This window comes from Eschrichtius robustus, chromosome 2, assembly GCF_028021215.1.
Source record: "Eschrichtius robustus isolate mEscRob2 chromosome 2, mEscRob2.pri, whole genome shotgun sequence".
Taxonomy (NCBI): Eukaryota; Metazoa; Chordata; class Mammalia; order Artiodactyla; family Eschrichtiidae; genus Eschrichtius; species Eschrichtius robustus.
This window is the reverse complement of record NC_090825.1, coordinates 120119797-120142404: the sequence shown is the minus strand read 5'-3', so window position 1 is coordinate 120142404 and position 22608 is coordinate 120119797. Positions and strand designations below refer to the sequence as shown.

At 37.0% G+C, this 22608-nt stretch overlaps 1 protein-coding gene and 1 pseudogene across 7 annotated transcripts in view; both read left to right on the top strand.

The window, feature by feature from the left end:
- Nucleotides 1-22608, top strand: part of NR3C1 (nuclear receptor subfamily 3 group C member 1) — a 127431-nt gene that overhangs the window by 38247 nt on the left and 66576 nt on the right. The gene's annotated exons all lie outside the window — the stretch shown is intronic.
- On the top strand, nt 7121-8452 carry LOC137755369 (large ribosomal subunit protein uL4 pseudogene; annotated as a pseudogene).

Sequence of the window (22608 nt, the reverse complement as noted above, 5' to 3'; positions counted from 1 at the left end):
AGTGGCCTTTTGTGTCTGCCTTCCTGCAATTAGAATGTTTTCAAGGTTCATCTGTGTTGTCACATTTAACAGTACTCCATTCCTTTTTATGACTAAATAATATTCCATTATATGACTATACCACATTTTGTTTATCCACTCATCAGCTGATAGACATTTAGGCTGTTTCCACTTTCTGGCTATTGTGAATAATGTTACGAACATTCGTGTATAAGTTTTTGTGTGGACATATGTTTTTAATTTATCTTTCATAGATACCTAGGAGGGGCATTAATAGATACCTATGTTTAACCTTTTGAGGAACTGCCAAACTTTTGCACAGTGGCTATATACCATTTTCCAGTTCCACAAACAACATATTAGAATTCTAATTTCTCCACATCCTTGCCCATACTTGTTATTCTCTTTTTTATAAGGGCCGTCTGAGTGGGTGTGTGTATCTCATTGGGGCTTTGATTTGCATTTCTCAAATGACAAATGAAATTGAACATATTTTCAAGTGCTTCTTGGCCATTTGTATATCTTTGGAGAAATGTCTGTTCAAATCCTTTGCCTATTTTTTAATTGGGTTGTCTTTTTATTGTTGTTTGTAAGAGTTGTTTATATGTTCTGAATACTAGACCCTTATCAGATCCGTGATATGCAGATATTTTCTCCCATTCTGAGGGTTGTCCTTTCATTTTCTTGATCGTGTTATTTGAGTCACAGATGTTTTTCATTTTAATGAAGTCCAATTTATTTTTTCTTTGCTTGTGCTTTTGTTGTCATATCTTTAAAAAAATGTTGCCTAATCCGCGGTCACAGATTTTTCACCTGTGTTGCCTTCTAAGAATTTTATAGTTTCAGCACTTACATTTAACTCTTTGATCTGTTTTAAGTTAATTTTTGTATATAGTATGAGGTAGGGATCAAACTTTATTCTTTTACATATGGATACCCAGTTGTCCCACCACTATTTGTTGAAAAGACTAATCTCTCCATTGAATGATTTCTATACCCTGGTTGAAATCAACTTACCAACCATAAATGTATGGGTTTATTTCTGGACAGTCAGTTCTATTCCATCAGTCTACATGCCTGATTTTATGCCAGTACTACACTGTTTTTATTACTATTTTTTCATACTAAGTTTTGAAATTGGGAATATGAGCCCTCCAACTTTGTTCTTTTTTCAGAATTATTTTGGCTATTCTGTGTTTCTTGCAGATCCACATGAGTTTTAGGATCAGCTTGTCCATTTCCGAAAAATGGCAGTTGGAATTTTGATAGAGATTGCATTGAACGTGTAGATCACTTTGGGGTATATTGCCATCTTAACAATATTAAAGTCTTCCAGTTCATGAACACATGATATCTTTCCATTTGTGTAGATCTTTAATTTCTTTACGGTGTTTTGTAGTTTTCAGTATACAACTCTTGTGCTTCTTTGGTTAAATTTATTCCTAAGTATTTTTATTCTTTTTGAAGCTGTTGTAAATTTGGTTTTTTGTGTTTGTTTTTAGTTTCATTTTCAGGTTGTTCATTGCTACAATATAGTTATGCAACTGATATGTTGTGTTGTTTTGTATCCTGCAACTGCTGAATTTATTAGCTGTAGTAAGTTTTTTGGGTAGATTCTTTAAGATTTGCTATACATAAGATCCTGTCATTTCCAAGTAGAAATAGTTTTGTTTCTTCCTTTCCAATCTGGATGCTTTTTACTTCTGTTTCCTGCCTAATTGCCCTAGCTAGAACCTCCAGTGTAATGCTAAATAGCAGTGGTGAAAGTGGGCATGTTGTATTGGTCCTGAACTCAGAGGGAAAACTTTCAGTTTCAGTATGTTGTTAGCTGTGGGTTTTTCATAGATATCCTGTATCAGATTGAAAAAGTTCCCTCTTTTCCTAGTTTGTTAAGTATTTTTATCATGAAAGGGTGTTGGATTTTGTCAAATGTTTTTTCTGCATCTATTGAGAAGATTATGTGGTTTTGCTTTCAGTCTCTTGTATAGTTTATTATATTAATTGATTTCATACACTGAACGAACCTTGTGTTCCTGGGATTACTCTCACTTGGTTATGGTTTATAACGGTTTTTGTATGCATCTAGATTTAGTTTGCCAGTATTTTGTTGAGGATTTTGCACTTATCTTTATAAGGGATATTGTTCTGTAGTTTCATTGTAATGTATCTGTCTGGCTGTGATATCATGATACTGGCCTCAGACCAAGTTAGGAAGTGTTCCCTCCTCTCCTGTTCTTAATTCTTCTTTAAACAGTTGGTTAAATTCACCAGCTAAGCCATCTGGGCTTTGTTGGAATTTTTTTGATTACTAACTTAATCTCTTTACTTATTATAGGTCTTTGATATTTTCTGTTACTTTTTGAGACAGTTTTGGTAGTTTCTAGAAATGTGTCCATTTCATCCAGGTTATCTAATTGGTTGGTATGCAGTTGTTCATTGTATTCCTTTATAATCCTTTTTATTTTTCTAAGGTCAGTAGTAATGTTCACACTTTCGTTTCTGATTCTAGTCATTTAAGTCTTCTTTTTTTTTTTTTTTTTGGTCAATCTAGCTAAAGTTTTTATTGATTTTTTTCATTGAAGCAACTTTGGGTTTTGTTGATCTTTTCTATTGTTTTTCTATTCTCTACTTCATTTATTTCCACTCTAGTCTTTATTATTCCTTTATTTATGCTTCTTCATTTTCTAGTTTCTTAAGGTGGGAGATAAAGCTATTGATTTCAGTTCTTTCTTCTTTATAAGGTAAACATTTACAGCTATAAATTTCCCTCTTAGTACTGCTTTTGCTGCATCCCATAAATTTTGGTATGTTTTATATTTTGTTTTCATTTATCTCAAGGTATTTTCTCATTTCCCTTGTGATTTTTTTTTTCTTTCTTTAACTCACTAATTATTTGGAATGTTTAATTTATATATATCTGTGAATTTTCTGAATTTTCTTCTGTTAATTTCTAACTTCATTCTGTTGTGGTCAGAGAACATAATTTGTATGATTTCAGCCTTTTAAATTTTATTTGACTTGTTTTATGACCTAATGTATCATCTAGCCTAGAGAATGTTCCATGTGCACTTGACAAGAATTAATATTATTCTTTTGTAGTGTTTTTCTTTTGGAGTGTTTTACAGATGTCTCTTAGATTTAATTGTTATAGGGTGGTGTTCAAGTGTCTATTTCCTTGCTAAATTTCTTTCTAGTTCTACTATTGAAAGTGGGGGTATTAAAATTTCCAACTAATATTACTGGGTTATTTCTCTTTTGTTAGGTTTTGCTTCATATTGTTGTTTGGTGCATATATGTTTATATTTGTTACTCACTTTTATCATTATACACTGCCCATCTTTGTCTCTGGAGACAATATTTGTGTTGTCTGTTTTATCTGATATTAGTGTAGCCACTCGTGTGTGCTGTTTGAATGGAATATCTTTTTCCATCTTTTTATTTTCAGTTTATTTCTGTCTTTAAATCTGAGTCTCTGTAGACAGCATATAGTTAGATCATTTTCTTAAATCCATTCTGCCATCCTCTGCCTTTTAATTTGAGAGTTTAATCTGTTGATATTTAATATAATTACTGGCAAGGAGGACTCTTTTGTTCCTTAGTTTCTCCATTACTATCTTCTTTTGTATTAAAGTTTTCTAGTGTGATAATTTTAATTCACTTGTCATTTCTTTTACTCTATTTTTTGAGTAATTTTCTTATTGGTTGCCCTGGAGATTACATATTGTCTATATATATCTCTATATTAGATTGTCTGTTATTGTTACAGATTTCATCTTTATATATTGTGTGCCTATCCACCTAGATTTATAATTACTGTTGATGCAGTTGTCTTTTCAATAAGAAAGGGAAAAGGAGTGATAAACAAAAGGTACATTTACACTGTTTTGTGCATTTACTTATGTAGTTACCTTTCCTAGTGTACTTTATTTCTTCATGTGTATTTGAGTTACTGTGTAGTGTCTTTTCATTTCAGCCTGAAGAACTCCCATTAGCATTTGTTGGAGGGCAGGTTTTCTAATGATGAACTGCTTCAGTTTTTGTTATTTGGGAAGGTATTAATTTCTCCTTCATTTTTGAAGGATTGTGTTGCCAGATATAGAATTCTTGACTAACTCTGAATTCTTATAGCACTTTGAATATGTCATCCTACTGTCTTCTGGCCTGCCCCTGTGTAGTTTCTGATGAGAAATCACTTGTTAGTCTTATTAAGAATCACTTGAACATAATGAGTTGCATCTTTCTTGCTGCTTTCAAGATTCTGTCTTTAGCTTTTGATAGTTTATGATGTGCCTATGTGTGGATCTTTTTGTGTCTATTCTTTTGGAGTTTGTTGGGCTTCTTGGATATTTTTCATAAAATTTGGCATATTTTTGGCCACTATTTGTTTAAATATTCTTGCTGCCCCCTTCTCTCCTCCTTATGTGACTCCCATTATGCATATGTTGGTGTATTTCATGGTGTCCCACAGGTCTCTGAGCCTCTGGTGTTTTTGTTTGTTTTTTCCATTTCAAGTTTACTGAATCTTCTGCCTGCTCACATCTGCTTTTGAGCCCCAACAGTGAATTTTTCATTTCAGTTATTATACTTTTCTGCTCCAAAATTTCCATTTGGTTCAGTTTTATAACATCTCTTTATTAATCTCCTCAATTTAATGACACATTTTTGTTTTTACTTTCCTTTAAGTTCTTTAGACATAGTTTACTTTATGTCATGGAACACAGTTAAAATAGCTTTGTCTAGAAAGATCAACATCTAGGCTTCCTCAGTCCGCTTCTATTCTTTTCTCTTGTGCATGTGCCATACTTTCTTATTTCTTTGCATACCTTGTAATTTTTTTTGAAAACTGGATATTTCAAATATTACAATATGGTACCTCTTCCCCCTTTGCAGTGTTTGTTGTTTTCGATGTGTATTGTAGATGCTGTTTGTTTAGTGACTGTTTGAACTAATTCTGTAAAGGTTGTATTCTTTGTCCATTGTGGACCCTGAAGTCTCTGTTCCATTTGCTTAGTGTCAATTAATGATTGAACAGTGGTTTTATTAAATATCTGGAAACAATAAAATTTTCCAATCTTTGCCTGGGGGCTCAGTGTGTGTTAGGGTGAGCCTTTAACTTTCAACTCCTGGAGTTTACAACTCTGCCTTAGCTTTTACTTCCAGCTTCCATAGAGCTTCAAGGTCAATAGGAGGTGAAATCCTAGGGCCTTCTTAGATCTTTCCTGAGGCCATGCATTCGGCCTTCTAGATTTCCAGAATATGTCAGACCTTTTCAAAGCTCCAGACTTTCCTTCTAAGCTTTCTGGTTAGTTTATTGTTTGCCCTCAACTGTTATCCATCACCCCAAGCAACAGCAAACTAAGACATTAGCATGAACATTGCCAACAAATCCCTCACCCCCAGCCACACATTGCAACCCTGCCCCCTACCGCTGAAATATAGCACTTTAGCACTGAGCCAGGTCTGAGTTAGGCAAAATAAAGACAGTCTTTTTGAGGTGGTCTTCTAGGGAGCCACCAGAATGGTCAGAACAAATAATTAGAATTCTTTGCAAATACGGTTCATTTTACTACCTCTGGTACTAGGAATGTGGGCTGTTATTTTCATGACTACTGCTAAGCTGGAGAGTAGGGGATGGGACTGGGTAAGTTAAAAACACCACAAAGTTTGCTATTCTTAACCAAGAATCAGTGGCGGGGCTGTGGCGGGGGGTTGGGTGTTGGAATAAGCTTTGTCTGGGTTGCTGCAAGCCTTTGAGGGTTCCAGAAACATTGGTTCTGACCATTTGTGCCTTTTTATTCTTTGCTCGTGTGGGGGGTGGAATCTGGAGTTCCTTACTCCACCATTTTTGCTAATTTCACTCTCTTTTTTAAAATTTTTATTGGAGTATAGTTGATTTACAACGTTGTGTCAGTATCTGCTGCACAGCAAAGTGAATCAGTTATACATACACATATATCCACTCTTTTTTAGATTCTTTTTCCATTTAAGTCATTACAGAGTGCTTAATTTCACTCTCTTATATTAAAAGTGCTTTTTGTAAAACCCAAATGTTTTTTCTCTGAAGTCTCTCCAGTTCTGAATAATGGAAAATACTATTATGGCCCTTTGGTTTGGAAAATGAATTCATATTCACCAAAAGCCAGCATTAGAGCTCTTGCAAACTGTTTTACTGTTGGTCTTAACTTTACAATCTATCGTCTTGTATATTGTCTACTACACAAGTGGTCCTGAACTGTCACAAGTTCAACTTTGGAACAAATGAGCTATTTTGTAAAGAAGCTGCAGTTGTTTGAAAAGTACATATTTATGCCTTTTCCACCAAACTGCTTTTCTTGGTAAACCTAGAAAATTCTTATAGCAGCTGACAAACATTTCAAGCCACTCTATGGTGGTACTGCCCACCATCCAAAAGTTTCAGTAGTAGTGTCATCTTTATCTGTATGGTGGTATTTGAGCAACTGATTGATTTAGTAGTGTTTTTCAGACTACTCTGAAGAACTGTCACGAACTATAGTGGTAACTCCAGGAGATGGGGCCTAACACAGAGAAATCTACCCAGGTTTTATTACATACCTTATTTCCAGTGAAGCTTTTCTTTGAAGAAAGAGTTCTAGGGTTTTAAAATTTATTTCAAATGCCATTTGTTATATTATATTTTTCTGTAATTTTAGTGAAATTAATTGAAAATAGAAAAAATTATGGTGCTGATTTAGGGATTAAAATGTTGGGTTTCTATATTTAATAAAATTAGGACAGTGATAGAAATTGTGAGTGTGCACCAAATAGTCAATCTCTGGCTTTACCTGCGTGCTCCTTACACTTAATCAGGTGTACTTTTTGTTCAGTAATAAAGGGGGAAAAAAATCAGAGAGCGTGTGAAGTATAGAAATATATCACTGAATATTGTATCTTTAGAATGAAGTACAACTAGGGATTCTGTAGTATACTTTAGCTTTCTTGGAATAGGACATTACCCACCTCATCCCCACACCCCCTTGTAAAACATGTGTGTTTTCACTTATCACAAATGATTTTTAAAAAGCATTGTGTATAGAAACAGGGAATGCTTGATTTATCACCGAATCAAGACTCTCCATTGGCCTTTACTGTGGAAGCCGCCAGGTTGAGGGGAGTGTGGCCTTCTCCTCTCCTCGCCATGGCGTGTGCTCATCCACTGGTATCAGTGTACTCTGAAAAGGGGGAGTCATCTGGCAAAAATGTCACTTTGCCTGCTGTGTTCAAGGCTCCCAGTCAACCAGATGTTGTGAACCTTGTTCACACCAACTTGTGCAAAAACAACAGACAGCCCTATGCTGCCAGTGAATTAGCAGGTCATCAAACCAGTGCTGAGTCTTGGGGTACTGGCAGAGCTGTGGCTTGAATTCCCAGGGTTCGAGGTGGCGGCACTCACTGTTCTGGCCAGGGTGCTTTTGGAAATATGTGTCGTGGGGGGGGGGCTCATGTTTGCGCCAACCAAGACCTGGCGACGTTGGCACCACAGGGTGAATACAATGCAGAAGCGATATACCATCTGCTCTGCGTTGGCTGCCCCGGCTTTACCAGCGCTGGTCATGTCTAAAGGTCATCGTGTAGAGGAAGTTCCTGAACTTCCTTTGGTGGTTGAAGATAAAGTTGAAGGCTACAAGAAGACCAAGGAGGCTGTTTTGCTTCTGAAGGAACTTAAGGCCTGGAATGATATCAAAAAGTTCTACGCCTCACAGCGAATGAGAGCTGGCAAAGGCAAAATGAGAAACCGTCGCTGTAGCCAGCGCAGGGGACCCTGCATCATCTATAATGAGGACAGTGGTATCATCAAGGCCTTCAGAAACATCCCTGGAATTACTCTGCTTAATGTAAGCAAACGGAACATTTTGAAACTTGCTCCTAGTGGGCGTGTGGGATGTTCCTGCATTTGGACTGCAAGTGCTTTCCCCAAGTTAGAGGAGCTGTATGGCACTTGGCATAAAGCTGCCTCCTCAGGAGTAACTACAACCTCCCCATGCACAAGATGCTCAACACACACCTTAGCAGAATCTTGAAAAGCCCAGAGATCCAAAGAGCCCTCGGCAGAGTCCTAAAGAAGAATCCACTGAAAAACCTGAGAATCGTGTTGAAGCTAAACCCATATGCAAAGACGGTGAGCCGGAACACCATTCTTCGCCAGGCCAAGAACCACAAAATCCAGATGGATAGGGCAGCAGCAGCACTAGAAGCCAAATCAGATGAGAAGGAGGTTCCAGGCAAGAAGCCTGTGGTGGAAAAGAAAGGAAAGAAGGCTGTTTGCGTTGAGAAGCTGAAGAAACCAAAGAAGCCTTTGGTGGGAAAAAAGGCTGCAGTGACCAAGAAACCAGCATCTGAAAAGAAGCCCACTAAAAAGAAGCCCACAGAAAAAAAAACCCACCACAGAGGAAAAGAAGGCTGCTGCATAAACTTACATTTGTTTATTCTGTAAAGGTCAAATCATTTTGGACAGCTGATTTTGAATAAAGACCTGATCAAAGAGGCAATGGAAAAAAAAAAAATAAGACTCTCCATAGTCTAGGAAGTAACTGATAGAAGACTTTTGCCAATTAACTTATCTTTCATTTCCTCTTCTAATTCTATTAAAATTTATTATTTTTAATTATGCCGTAATCCAAAGGTCTTAATCCAGGGACATTAATTCCTGTATCGTTGCTGCCTAGTTTGTCTTCTGTCATTCGGCAGTGCTTCCTACTTACAGTCAATAAAACTAGCTTAATCTAACAATCAAACAAGAAAGCTATTGGCTGAGTTTAGATAAACAGCTCTCATCTGTTTTCAGCCTAAATATTCAGTACTCTCCAGTCGCTGAAAGGAAAATACTCCACATCCAGAATTGTTCTGCGACATGATTATGTTTCTTCATCCCCATTCCTTCTTCTGTGGGGTATTTAACTTATTTTAAACAGTAATCAGTATGTTGTAACTTCTGTGTGCTTCGTTTGTTTTTATTTTTCACTGGATAGACTCCAGACAAAACTCTTCAGGTGCTGTACAGCAGTAGCTGTCAGTTTATAGTGGAGACAATTTACAGTAGAGCTAGGCTGTGTGCTTAACTTGGAAGTCACTCTGCTTACTATTTATCAGTTGCTTTACAGGGGTCCCTTAGTGAGATAACAGAAACCAAAGAAACATCAGTAGGTGGAGCAATGTCTTTAATGTTTCATTATATGTTACAGGTAAGACAAAGCCTAGTACCACTTTTGGCAACTATGTGATTAAATATGGGTAAATTTCTTTATTCTTATATTGATGTTTTATGTGGCAGTAGTAAATTTTAGATTAGTCTTATATTAATCAGCAAAGAAAAAGTCTGAGAGTATCCTGAATATTTTGTTTCTAAATAATTTAACAGTGATCTAGTAAGCTACTCCTATAGAAATGTAATTGATGAGCTTGAAAACTTCACCCTCTTTAAAATTACCACCTTGAATTTTACCTATCTTTTAAAGCTGATTCAAGTCCTCTCTGAAACAAGGCTGGCGTCTTTTACCAATTTTTAAAAAAAACAGCTTGATAGTACATAAAATTGCAGAGAAAAAAATCTAAACATCTTTCAAAACCAAATCATATATAATCCACTAGAAGTAGTTTTACTAAGTTTGCAAATAGTGGCAGAGATTAGAACTCACGCATTTAGTATATTTCAAAACAAAATTTTTATATTACAAAATTTTGATCAAATATTGTGCTATAAAAAATACCTTGGATAATTATTCTTTAATCACGTATGTGAAAAATGTGGCTTTTCTTTTGCAACCTAGTAAGCTTTTCACAGTGTCACTGTGGCTTTTAAATTTTTAATTACTCAACAGAGTAAGCTGAAACCACACATACCACTTAAACTATGCATTCATGTATGCTTTTTCCTATAAAATATATGAAACTCAAATCTTTAATTTTGAAATTCAAAAATGGTTTTATTTTCTCTAGTAGAAATAAAAGCTTGATTTTTAAAAATCCAAACTGAGGAAACAATTGTGTACTTTGGTACATTTCTCTATTAGTATTGACTGTATACCATGTGGCCCATTAATTAATAAAAAGCAATCACTTCAGAATTCATGAGTGGCAGAAGTCACTGAGTACTTTGGGAAATAAGAGGAGAAAGCTTTTGTTGAGGATCATTGAGGAAGATTCTAAGGCAAAAAGGGACAGAATAAGCAAAAATCTAGAGGTTCATTATAGGCACTCAGAACATATACGTTAAGTAAATGAATGAAGGAATTTAAGTTGGCATACTGAGGGACACTGAGAAAACATACCGACTAGAAGACAGTTGCCGCAAGAAATTGGTGAGAGATATGTTACAGTCCAGATTTTGGTGGGCCTTGTTAAAGTTCGGGCTTTATTTTTATAAGGAAAAGAAGGTTTGATAGAGGTTTGGAAATGAGGCTTGGGGCTGATAATGGAGACAATGTGAGGTTTTAGGGCAGTGGTTTCCAAACTCTGTTTAAATACAAATACAAGTTTGATGGTAAGCCTGGCATTCCAATTTCAGTTTTACTGGTTTTAGCAAAACAGCTTCACTGATCTGATTGCTTCCTATATAGATTAGTATTATGATTTTGTATAAAATATGCTTTATCAGTATAATATCACTTCTACCTGTTTTATGTGTTGGGGGTTCTGCATAAGGTTTACTTTTTAAAACGAAGGATTTTGCAGCTAAGGGCTTGAAGACTCTTGTTTTAGGAAAACGGATCAAAGCAGGTAAAACTACAGACAAAGAGAATAGTTACGAGGTTCTTGTGTTCAGATTTCTTTGGTAACATTTACACGGTAGAAGTCCTTTCAGAAGTATTTAATGGTACCAGATATTAGACGGTTGTAATGGCTAAAGTGTTCAGAGGATGCTACGATATTCATGACTCATGATCAAAATGACATTAAGGCTATCCCTCTTCAAAATTACATCATTTACTTGTGTGGAATACTTGCTGTTAATGCAGGTGTCCCAGAGCCTTTCTTCCTTTCTCATGTCCTCTTGTGACCTGTCCACTGCTGAACTAACATGGGTCTCACTGAATATGATTAAGAAAAATTCTCTGATGGAGAATTCTCTATATACTGAATGTTAAATAATAATGTCTTTTGGAAAATGGCAGCAAAATATTTGAAAGGATGAATAAAGAAGTAAAAAGAACAAAACTTAACAATTCTATAAGTGTTTTGTTTATTGGGGTGGGGAATGGGAAGAGCTGCTGGTAAGAGAGGATACGAAGAGAAGAGATGTCTACTTTCATTTCCTTGTAGCCCAGCCCCATTTAGCCAAATCCTGACATACTTTACTGAAAATAAATTTCCTATTCAGTAGCACATAATAACCTAAAGATCAAGGCATCTTAACTGGGCTGTTTTCAGATGAAAGAACTGTTCATTTGGCTTGAAAAGATATTCAAGAAAATATCTGCTGAAGTTTTTTCTTGTTTACCTCAGGTTTTTTGGTTACCTATTAACCAAAATTTCAGAACTACTTTTAGTTCTGGATGTCTAACAACTATATAAGGGAAAGTGAGGCTTGGGGGAAGATGAGATGATACTTAGGAATACATACCACCTTAATATGAGACAATTAAATTACAATTATGAAGGTATGTATTTTTCAGTGAGGACAACTAATACCACAGAATTTTCTTTCTTATCGAATGTTAAAAATGCGAATTTGAAGGTACTACTCTGAAAAACTTTTATAAAAAATAGTGGGGGAGGTGAAGAAAAGGAGGGAAAAAAAGCCTATGGCATGACCCTACTTGTAGTTCATTACCCTATTTGTAGTGCCTACATTGCCCTTCTTTCGTTCAGCTCTAAAATGAGGATTACAGAATTCATTTAAATTTTTTTAATTATAGAATTATTTTTCACTTAATAGGTACAAGGTACATCTTTTGATTTCCTTCAGTTTCAGCTTTCTCATGCTTTGATGCTCAATTTTGTACGGAATAGAGTTGTTTTGTTAAACAAAACTGTTTTTTGTTTATGTTTTTTTCATTGGTTAAAATTGAAAGGGAAAGTGAGGTTAGAAATTTATCTGAAAAATGGAACTATTTATAGAAGAATTATATTTAATTATCAACCTATTAAATTTGAATTTTGTCAATACTATGCATAATCTTATTACCAGGCTATTTATCATTGTGTTGACAAACCAACTTGCTGTCCTGTAGCAAATGTACTAGGAAATACATTACCCATATAAAATAAAACTTTCAACCTATTTAATGAATAATTGATGATTGTTAGCCCTTTGGGTTTAGAAGTGACTGAGGAAGTGAGGAAGTACCACTTTTGCCTCATCATTATTTTGAAATCCTGTTTATAAACTATGTAATTCCCAAGGCCATGAGTGTGGCACCTTTCCAGGTATTAACTATTGTAACAAAGATAGAATTTGATTTTATTTACCTAGTGAAGTCTAATTTAAACCTCACACCCTAGTGAGATCTTAGAAATATCATGTACTCTGACCTGTAACTAGTCCCAGTACTCTGTGTATATTTTCGGGGCCTCCTTCGGGGCTCTTAAAAGAGAAATTTAACCTAAGTATGATGATCATTAACACTAAACCCCCCACCCCTAATTTTTTTAGAAAGTAGTATAGGATAATTTAGTAAGTTATTTGATAGAATTTGCACATGATTTTTTTAAAGAAATGGAAAGTGAGAAACACAAAAAAGTTAAAGACATGGCAGAAGAATTATTATCATAGGACCAAAGGTTGCAGGAACTAACACTCCGAATTTACTGGGCATAACGGATTTAGAACATGGAGAAACAAACAGACAAAAAAACAACCCATACTAGCTCCGAGAGCCTAAATAATCCTACATTTAATAAAATGATTCACTCTGCCATTTGGGCTTGGAAATTAGGTAAAATTACTGAGATAACTAGAAAATGTCTGTCGTGAAATGATTTGTTTAGGGTCCTCTAATAGTAAAAGGTGTAAGTCTCTAGAACCTACTGAAAAATTGACTCAAGAAGCGTATAAGGAAGAAGCCAGAGACGCCAAGTCGTACATAATAGTGCTTTCTGTTTTACAGTAGTTAGCTTTGGATGTTTCTGTGGTCTTACTAGCTTCGTCCTCCTTCCACAGAGGCTGTTGAAGGTATCTCTCATTTCTGTGTTTGGTCATCTTTTTGCTCCAGATATGCAGCTTTAAAAGTACTTTTGGTTCCTGGGGCCCTTTGAGCTGGGGTTTGTTCAAAATGGTTGGTGACTTGATTCTAGGATTATTTGATGAGACATTCCCTTTTTATGTCTGTCAGTCACTCATTTTAACATTCATTGAACACACTGAGTGAAAGATATGTTCTGAACTTTTCAGTGGCAGCTGATAACAATGATGGCAGATAACCCTGGGGAGACATTTAGGGAATAGCAATAGTAGACAAGGTTGGTCCAAAAGAAAAAGGTTTATTACTACCTGGTTGGTGTGGGTGGGAAGAGGCTCTCCAAGTGCCAGGTAGCAAACATGATTTCTGAGGGCAGACCAGGAATCACTTGTTTGAATCATCGTGTTATTCTTACCCACGTCTCTCTTATTAATGAGAGTTCATTTTTTCTGTTTTTTACTCTTCCTCTGGACATTCTGTTTCTTTTACTATTCTCAATCTGCGTGCTAAACACTGTGTATTTAAAGGTTTCAGTCTAATTAAGTTCAAATCCATTTTAAGATAGATATTGTAGCCTTTAAAAGTTATACTTAAAAGGTACTTAAAATGATTAGAGGACACCACTCATTCCACTGATAAACTATTATTTTAAGATTGTCTATTGAGGGGCAATTATTTGACTTTAAAACGCTGAGGTTATGGAAACTGGATTATAATATTTTAGAGCAGTATTAAAAGTAATACCTCTAAGAATTTAATAAAGCTTATAAACCTCTCTTTTGCTCTGTCTTGAAAAGACAGTCTGACTCTGTCTGTAGGCATTCATTCTTTGTGACATGATTGGTCGACAAGGAGTAAACAACTTACTGTAAATGGGCACCATGCCAGCTGGCTTCAAGCAGCCTCAAGCTTGTGATTTGCAGTCAGGGTTAGGAAAATGCCTTTTAACTTATTCATTTCCGCTTCTTTTAAACAGGGAAAAAAGGCACAACTATACTGATTTAAGTACCTCATAAGATCTTTCAAGGCTTACAAGATCTTTTAGGAATCCCATGGAACTTATCAGTACTATTTCACTGGATCTGAATACCTCTCACATAACAATGATAAGTTTTAAAAGGCAGTTTTAAATATTAAAACAAATTTTTCGAATTGGCTTGCCCTCACCTTGTCTATTTGGGATTCTATTTGGGAGCTTCTCTGACCTAGTTTCAAAGAATTTAATTTACTGGCCAACACTATTTTGGGAAAAAAATATTATATAAAAAACTGAGTTTTTTTCATTTTATTTTTTTACTTACATAAGATAAACCCAAAAAATATCTTGGAAAAGAGGGAAAGAACTTACCTTTCCTTTAAAGATGTATTATGCCCAAAGCAGTTGTTTGGAGCTAGTGAATCATTTAACCGCCTAAGCCAACTGAGGGTCATCCCTGTATGAAAAGTGGAGGCTCCTGAATTCTGTACAATTTTTTATTGAAAAACTAGTCAAGGCCTAATGGTCGTCTTGAATATTCTATCATACTGTATCCACAATTCAAGAAATGCTTGTGGTTAGTTTTTTTTTTTTTTTCTATTAAGGTTAGAGCAGTTTTGTGGAATCAAATTATTAATTTGAAGGTTTCTAAAAGATTTTTGTAGATTTTTATTTACTTGGAAATTGGATGGAGGACATTTTGTCTAAATTGAAATTTATTTTAAAAATTAAAGCATTAGGGGGGACCTTCAAGATGGCAGAGGAGTAAGACGTGGAGATCACCTTCCTCCCCACAAATAATACATCAAAAATACATCTACATGAGGAACAACTCCTACAGAACGCCTACTGAACGCTGGCTGAAGACCTCAGACTCCCCAAAAGGCAAGAAAATCCCCACGTACCTGGGTAGTGCAAAAGAAGAAAGAAAAAACAGAGACCAAAGAATAGGGACAGGACCTGCATCTCTGGAGGGAGCTGCGAAGGAGGAAAAGTTTCCACACACTAGGAAGCCCCTTCACTGGCGGAGACAGGGGGTGGGCGGGGGGAAGCTTCAGAGCCACGGAGGAGAGTGCAGCAACAGGGGTGCAGAGGGCAAAGCAGAGAGATTCCTGCACAGAGGATCAGTGCCAACCAGCACTCACCAGCCCGAGAGGCTTGTCTGCTCACCCGCTGGGGCGCATGGGGGCTGGGAGCTGAGGCTCGGGCTTCGGAGGTCAGATCCCAGGGAAAGAACTGGGGTTGGCTGCGTGAACACAGCCTGAAGGGGGCTAGTGCGCCACAGCTAGCCGGGAGGGAGTCCGGGAAAAACTCTGAACCTGCCTAAGAGGCAAGAGACCATTGTGTCGGGGTGCGCGAGGAGAGGGGATTCCTTCCCTGTCTGCCCACAGAAGGCAGAGCACCGCCTAAACAAGCTCCAGAAACAGGTGTGAGCCGCGGCTATCACCTCGGACCCCAGAGATGGGCAAGAACCACTACTGCTGCTGCCGCAGCCATCAAGAATCCTGTGTGCAAGCACAGGTCACTATCCACACACCCGCCCCCGGAGCCTGTGCAGCCCGCCACTGCCAGCGTTGTGTGATCCAAGGACAGCTTCTCTGGGAGAACACACGGCGCACCTCAGGCTGTTGCGATGTCGTGTTGGCCTCTGCCGCTGCAGTCTCGCCCCGCATTCTGATTATAACTACCGTACCCCTCCCTCCCCCCGGCATGAGTGAGCCAGAGCGTCCTAATCAGCCACTGCTTTAACACCGTCCTGTCTGGGTGGGAACAGAAGTCCGAGGGCAACCTACATGCAGAAGTGGGGCCAAAACCAAAATTTAACTCCAGGAGTTGTGCAAACACAGAAGAGAAAGGGAAATCTCTCCGTGCAGCCTCAGGAGCAGTGGATTAAATCCCCACAGTCAACCTGAGGTACCCTGCTTCTGTGGAATACCTGAATAGACAATGAATCAACCCAAAATTGAGGCGGTGGATTTTGGGAGCAACTGTAGCCTTGGGGTTTGCTTTCTGCGACTGACTTGTTTCTGATTTTTATGTTTATCGTAGTATAGTTTTTAGCACTTCTTATCATTAGTGGATTTCTTTATTGGTTTGGTTGCTCTCTTTTTTTTTAGTATTATCTTTTTATTTTAATAATTTTTTTATTTTAATTATTTATTAAAAAAAATTTTTTTTTCCTTTCTTTTTTACTCCCTTTTCTTCTGAGCCATGTGGCTGACGGTGTCTTGGTGCTCCGGCCTGGTGTCAGGCCTGAGCCTCTGAGGTGGGAGGGAAGTTCAGGACATTGGACCACCAGAGACCTCCCAGCCTCATGTAATATTAGTCGGCAAGAGCTCTCCCAGAGATCTCCATCTCAACACTAAGACCCAGCTCCCCCCAGCGGCCAGCAAGCTCCAGTGCTAGACACCCTGTGCCAAATAACTAGCAAGACAGGAACACAACCCCACCCATTAGCAGAGAGGCTGCCTCAAATAATACTAAGTTCACAGACACCCCAAAACACACACAGATGCAGCCCTGCCCACCAGAAAGACAAGATCCAGTCCCACCCACCAGCACACAGGCACCAGTCCCCCCACCAGGAAGCCTACACAAGCCACTGAACCAACCTTACCCACTGGGGACACACACTAAAAACAATGAGAACTGTGAACTTGCAGCCTGCAAAAAGGAGACCCCCCAAACACAGTAAGTTAAGCAAAATGGGAAGACAGAGAAATATGCAGCAGATGAAGGAGCAAGGTGAAAACCCACCAGACCAAATGAAGAGGAAACAGGCATTCTACCCGAAAATGAATTCAGAGTAATGACAGTAAAGATGATATAAAATCTTGGAAATAGAATGGAGAAAATACAAGAAACATTTAACAAGCACCTAGAAGAACTAAAGAGCAAACAAACAATAATGAACAACACAAAAAATGAAATGAAAAATTCTCTAGAAGGAATCAATAACAGAATAAGTGAGGGAGAAGAACGGATAAGTGACCTGGAAGATAAAATAGTGGAAATAACTACTGCAGAGCAGAATAAACAAAAAAGAATGAAATGAATTGAGGACAGTCTCAGAGACCTCGGGGACAACATTAAACGCACCAACGTTCGAATTATAGGGGTCCCAGAAGAAGAAGAGAGAAAGGGTCTGAGAAAATACTTGAAGAGATTATAGTTGAAAATGTGCCTAACATGGGAAAGGAAATAGTCAATCAACTCCAGGAACTGCAGAGAGTCCCATACAGAATAAATCCAAGGAGAAACATGCCAAGACACATACTAATCAAACTATCAAAAATTAAATACTAAAAGCAGCAAGGGAAAAGCAACCAATAACATACAACGGAATCCCCATAAGGTTTACAGCTGATCTTTCAGCAGAAACTCTGCAAGCCAGAAGGGAGTGGCAGGACATATTAAAGTGATGAAGGGGAAAAAACCTACAACCAAGATCACTCTACCCAGCAAGGATCTCATTCATATTCCATGGAGAAATTAAAAACTTTACAGACAAGCAAAAGCTAGGAGAATTCAGCAGCAACAAACCAGCTTTACAGCAAATACTAAAGGAACTTCTCTAGGTGGGAAACACAAGAGAAGGAAAAGACCTACAAAACAAACCCAAAACAATTAAGAAAATGGTAATAGGAACATACGTATCAATAATTACCTTAAATGTAAATGGATTAAACGCGCCACCCAAAAGACATAGACTGGCTGAATGGTTATGAAAACAAGACCCGTATATATGCTGTCTATAAGACACCCACTTCAGACCTAGGGACACATACAGACTGAAAGTGAGAGCATGGAAAAAGATATTCCATGCAAATGGAAATCAAAAGAAAGCTAGAGTAGCCATACTCGTATCAGATAAAATAGACTTTAAAATAAAGACTATTACAAGAGACAAAGAAGGACACTACATAATGATCAAGGGATCAATCCAAGAAGAAGTTATAACAATTGTAAATATTTATGCACCCAACATAGGAGCACCTCAATACATAAGGCAAATGCTAACAGCCATAAAAGGGGAAATCGACAGTGAGACAATAATAGTAGGGGACTTTAACACCCCACTTCACCAATGGACAGATCATCCAAAATGAAAATACATAAGGAAACACAAGCTTTAAATGACACATTAAAGAAGATGGACTTAATTGATATTTATAGGACATTCCATCCAAAAACAACAGAATACACTTTCTTCTCAAGTGCTCATGGAACATTCTCCAGGATAGATCATATCTTCGGTCACAGATCAAGTCTTGGTAAACTTAAGAAAATTGAAATCATATCAAGTATCTTTTCCAACCATAACACTATGAGACTAGATATCAATTATAGGAAAAAAACTAAAAAATACGAACATAGGGAGGCTAAACAATACACTACTAAATAACCAAGAGATCACTGAAGAAATCAAAGAGGAAATCAAAAAATACCTAGAAACGAATGACTGACAATGAAAACATAACAACCCAAAACCAACGGCTGCAGCAAAAGCAGTTCTAAGAGGGGAAGTTTATAGCAATACAATCCTACCTCAAGAGACAAGAAAAATCTCAAATAAACAACCTAACCTTACACCTAAAGCAAAAAATCCCCAAAGGTAGCAGAAGGAAAGAAATCATAAAGATGAGATCAGAAATAAATGAAAAAGAAATGAAACAGTAGCAAAGATCAATAAAACTAAAAGCTGGTTCTTTGAGAAGATAAACAAAATTAATAAACCACTAGCCAGACTCATCAAGGAAAAAAAGGGAGAAGACTCAAATCAAGAGAATTAGAAATGAAAAAGGAGAAGTAACAACTAACCCTGCAGAAATACAAAGAATCATGAGGGATTACTACAAGCAACCATATGCCAATAAAATGGACAACCTGGAAGAAATGGATAAATTCTTAGAAAAGCACAACCTTCCGAGACTGAGCCAGGAAGAAATAGAAAATATAAACGGACCAGTCACAAGCACTGAAATTGAAACTGTGATTTAAAATCTTCCAACAAACAAAAGCCCAGGACCAGATGGCTTCACAGGCAAATTCTATCAGACATTTAGAGAAGAAGAGCTAAGACCTATCCTTCTCAAACTCCTCCATAATATAGCAGAGGGAGGAACACTCCCAAACTCATTCTACAAGGCCACCACCACCCTGATACCAAAACCAGACAAAGATGTCACAAAGAAAACTACCAACCAATATCACTGATGAACATAGATGCAAAAATCCTCAACAAAATACTAGCAAACAGAATCCAGCAGCACATTAAAAGGATCATACACCATGATCAAGTGGGGTTTGTCCCAGGAATGCAAGGATTCTTCACTATATGCAAATCAATCAATGTGATACACCATATTAACAGACTGAAGGATAAAAACCATATGATCATCTCAATAGATGCAGGAAAAAGCTTTTGACAAAATTCAACACCCATTTATGATAAAAAAATCTCCAGAAAGTAGGCGTAGAGGGAACCTACTTCAACATAATAAAGGCCATATATATGACAAACCCACAGCCAACATCATTCTCAATGGTGAAAAGGTGAAACCATTTCCTCTAAGATCAGGAACAAGACAAGGATGCCCATTCTCACCACTATTATTCAACATAGTTTTGGAAGTTTTAGCCACAGCAATCAGAGAAGAAAAAGAAATAAAAGGAATCCAAAGCAGGAATCCAAAGCAGAAAAGAAGAAGTAAAGCTGTCACTGTTTGCAGATGACAATACTATACATAGAGAATCCTAAAGATGCTACCAGAAAACTACTAGAGCTACTCAATGAATTTGGTAAAGTAGCAGGATACAAAATTAATGCACAGAAATCTCTTTCATTCCTATACAGTAATGATGAAAAACCCGAAAGACAAATTAAGGAAACACTCCCATTTATCATTGCAACAAAAAGAATAAAATACCTAGGAATAAACCTACCTAAGGAAACAAAAGACCTGTATGCAGAAAACTCTAAGACACTGATGAAAGAAATTAAAGACGATACAAACAGATGGAGAGATATACCATGTTCTTGGATTGGAAGAATCAATATTATGAAAATGACTATACTACCCAAAGCAATCTACAGATTCAATGCAACCCCTATCAAACTACCAATGGCATTTTTCACAGAACTAGAACAAAAAATTTCACAAATTGTATGGAAACACAAAAGACCCTGAATAGCCAAAGCAATCTTGAGAAACAAAAATGGGGCTGGAGGAATCAGGCTCACTGACTTCAGACTATACTACATAGCTACAGTAATCAAGACAGTATGGTACTGGCACAGAAACAGAAATATGGATCAGTGGAACAGGGTAGAAAGCCCAGAGATAAACCCGTGCACATATGTTCACCTTATCTTTGATAAAGGAGGCAAGAATATACAATGGAGAAAAGACAGCCTCTTCAGTTAAGTGGTTCTGGGAAAACTGGACAGCTACGTGTAAAAGAATGAAATTAGAACACTCCCTAACACCATACACAAAAATAAACTCAAAATGGATTAAAGGCCTAAATGTAAGGCCAGACACCATAAAACTCTTACAGGAAAACATAGGCAGAACACTCTTTGACATAAATCACAGCAAGATCCTTTTTAACCCACCTCCTAGAGAAATGGAAATAAAAACAAAAATAAACAAATGGAACCTAATGAAACTTAAAAGCTTTTGCACAGCAAAGGAAACCATAAACAAGATGAAAAGACAACCCTCAGAAGGGGAGAAAATATTTGCAAACAAAGCAACTGACAAAGGATTAATCTCCAAAATATACAAGCAGCTCATGCAGCTCAATCTCAAAAAAGCAAACAGCCCAATCCAAAAATGGGCAGAAGATCTAAATAGACATTTCTCCCAAGAAGATATACAGATTGTCAACAAACACATAAAAGGATGCTCAACATCACTAATCATTAGAGAAATGCAAATCAAAACTTTAATGAGGTATCACCTCACACCAGTTAGAATGGCCATCATCAAAAAGTCTACAAACAGTAAATGCTGGAGAGGGTGTGGAGAAAAGGGAACCCTCTTGCACTGTTGGTCAGAATGTAAATTGATACAGCCACTGTGAACAGTATGGGGGTTCCTTAAAAAACTAAAAATAGAACTACCGTATGACCCAGCAATCCCACTACTGGGCATATACCCTGAGAAAACCATAATTCAAAAAAAGTCATGTACCACAATGTTCATTGCAGCACTATTTACAGTTGCCAGGACATGGAAGCAACCTAGGTGTCCATTGACAGATGAATGGATAAAAAAGAAGTGGCACATACATACAATGGAATATTACTCAGCCAGAAAAAGAAATGAAACTGAGTTATTTGTAGTGAGGTGGATGGAGCTAGAGTCTGTCATGCGGAGTGAAGTAAGTCAGAAAGAGAAAAAGAAATACCATATGCTAACACATATATATGGAATCTAAAAAAAAAAAAGGTTCTGATGAACCTAGGGGCAGGACAGGAATAAAGACGCAAACCTAGATAATGGACTTGAGGACATGGGCAGGGGTAAAGGTAAGCTGGGACAAAGTGGGAGAGTAGCACTGACATATTTACACTACCAGTTGCAAAATAGATAGCTAGTGGAAAGCAGCCACATAGCACAGGGAGATCAGCTCCGTGCTTTGTGACCACCTAGAGGGGTGGGATAGGGAGGGTTGGGAGGGAGATGCAAAAGTGAGGGGATATGGGGATATATGTATACATATAGCTGATTCACTTTGTTATATTGCAGAAACTAACACAACATTGTAAAGCAATTATACTCCAATAAAGATGTTAAGAAAAAATTAAAGCATTAAAATCTAAGAAAAATATGTGTCTTTTGACAGTAAAATCTTATATTATCACTTAAGAATGAAGTGATACATTAGTTTGTATCTTTCACCCTTAAATACTTTAAAACCTCTTTCATACCTGAAAGTCTTTCAGGTAGGATTTAACTGCATGGCGTAATACCTGATTATTAAAACAAATCAGTAAGTTTTCTTTTGGTGAGGAGACATTTATTGAGGTGGCATATGTTTCCCTTTCTAAGATCACTTAAATTCCTGTCTGTTCTTTCAATGCATTTAAAACTAATATAACTGCAAGCTGTAAACAGAAGGACATTTGATTTTAGATAGCCTGTCCTTCTTTCATTGTTAAAATATGAAAATAATTTTTTTAGAGCATACAGTGTACTTTAGTGAATGTTTCAATTCTCACTGAATCAGTATTTTTAAGTTTTCTTGGGCCATAAGCCCTCTTGAGAATCTGATGAAAGTAACTGACCTGCTCCCAAAGAAAAACTTCACAAGACACAGATACATACAATATTTTATCATTTTACCAATGAGGAAATTCTTGGAACTAGCTAAAGCTCATTCATGAAACTCAAGTTAATAAATAAGCCCTATGGTTCTGTCAACATTTCAGAAAGAATAAAATCTAGAAGGGTTAGGTTTGAACATCTCTGTTGTTACCAAAGTTTA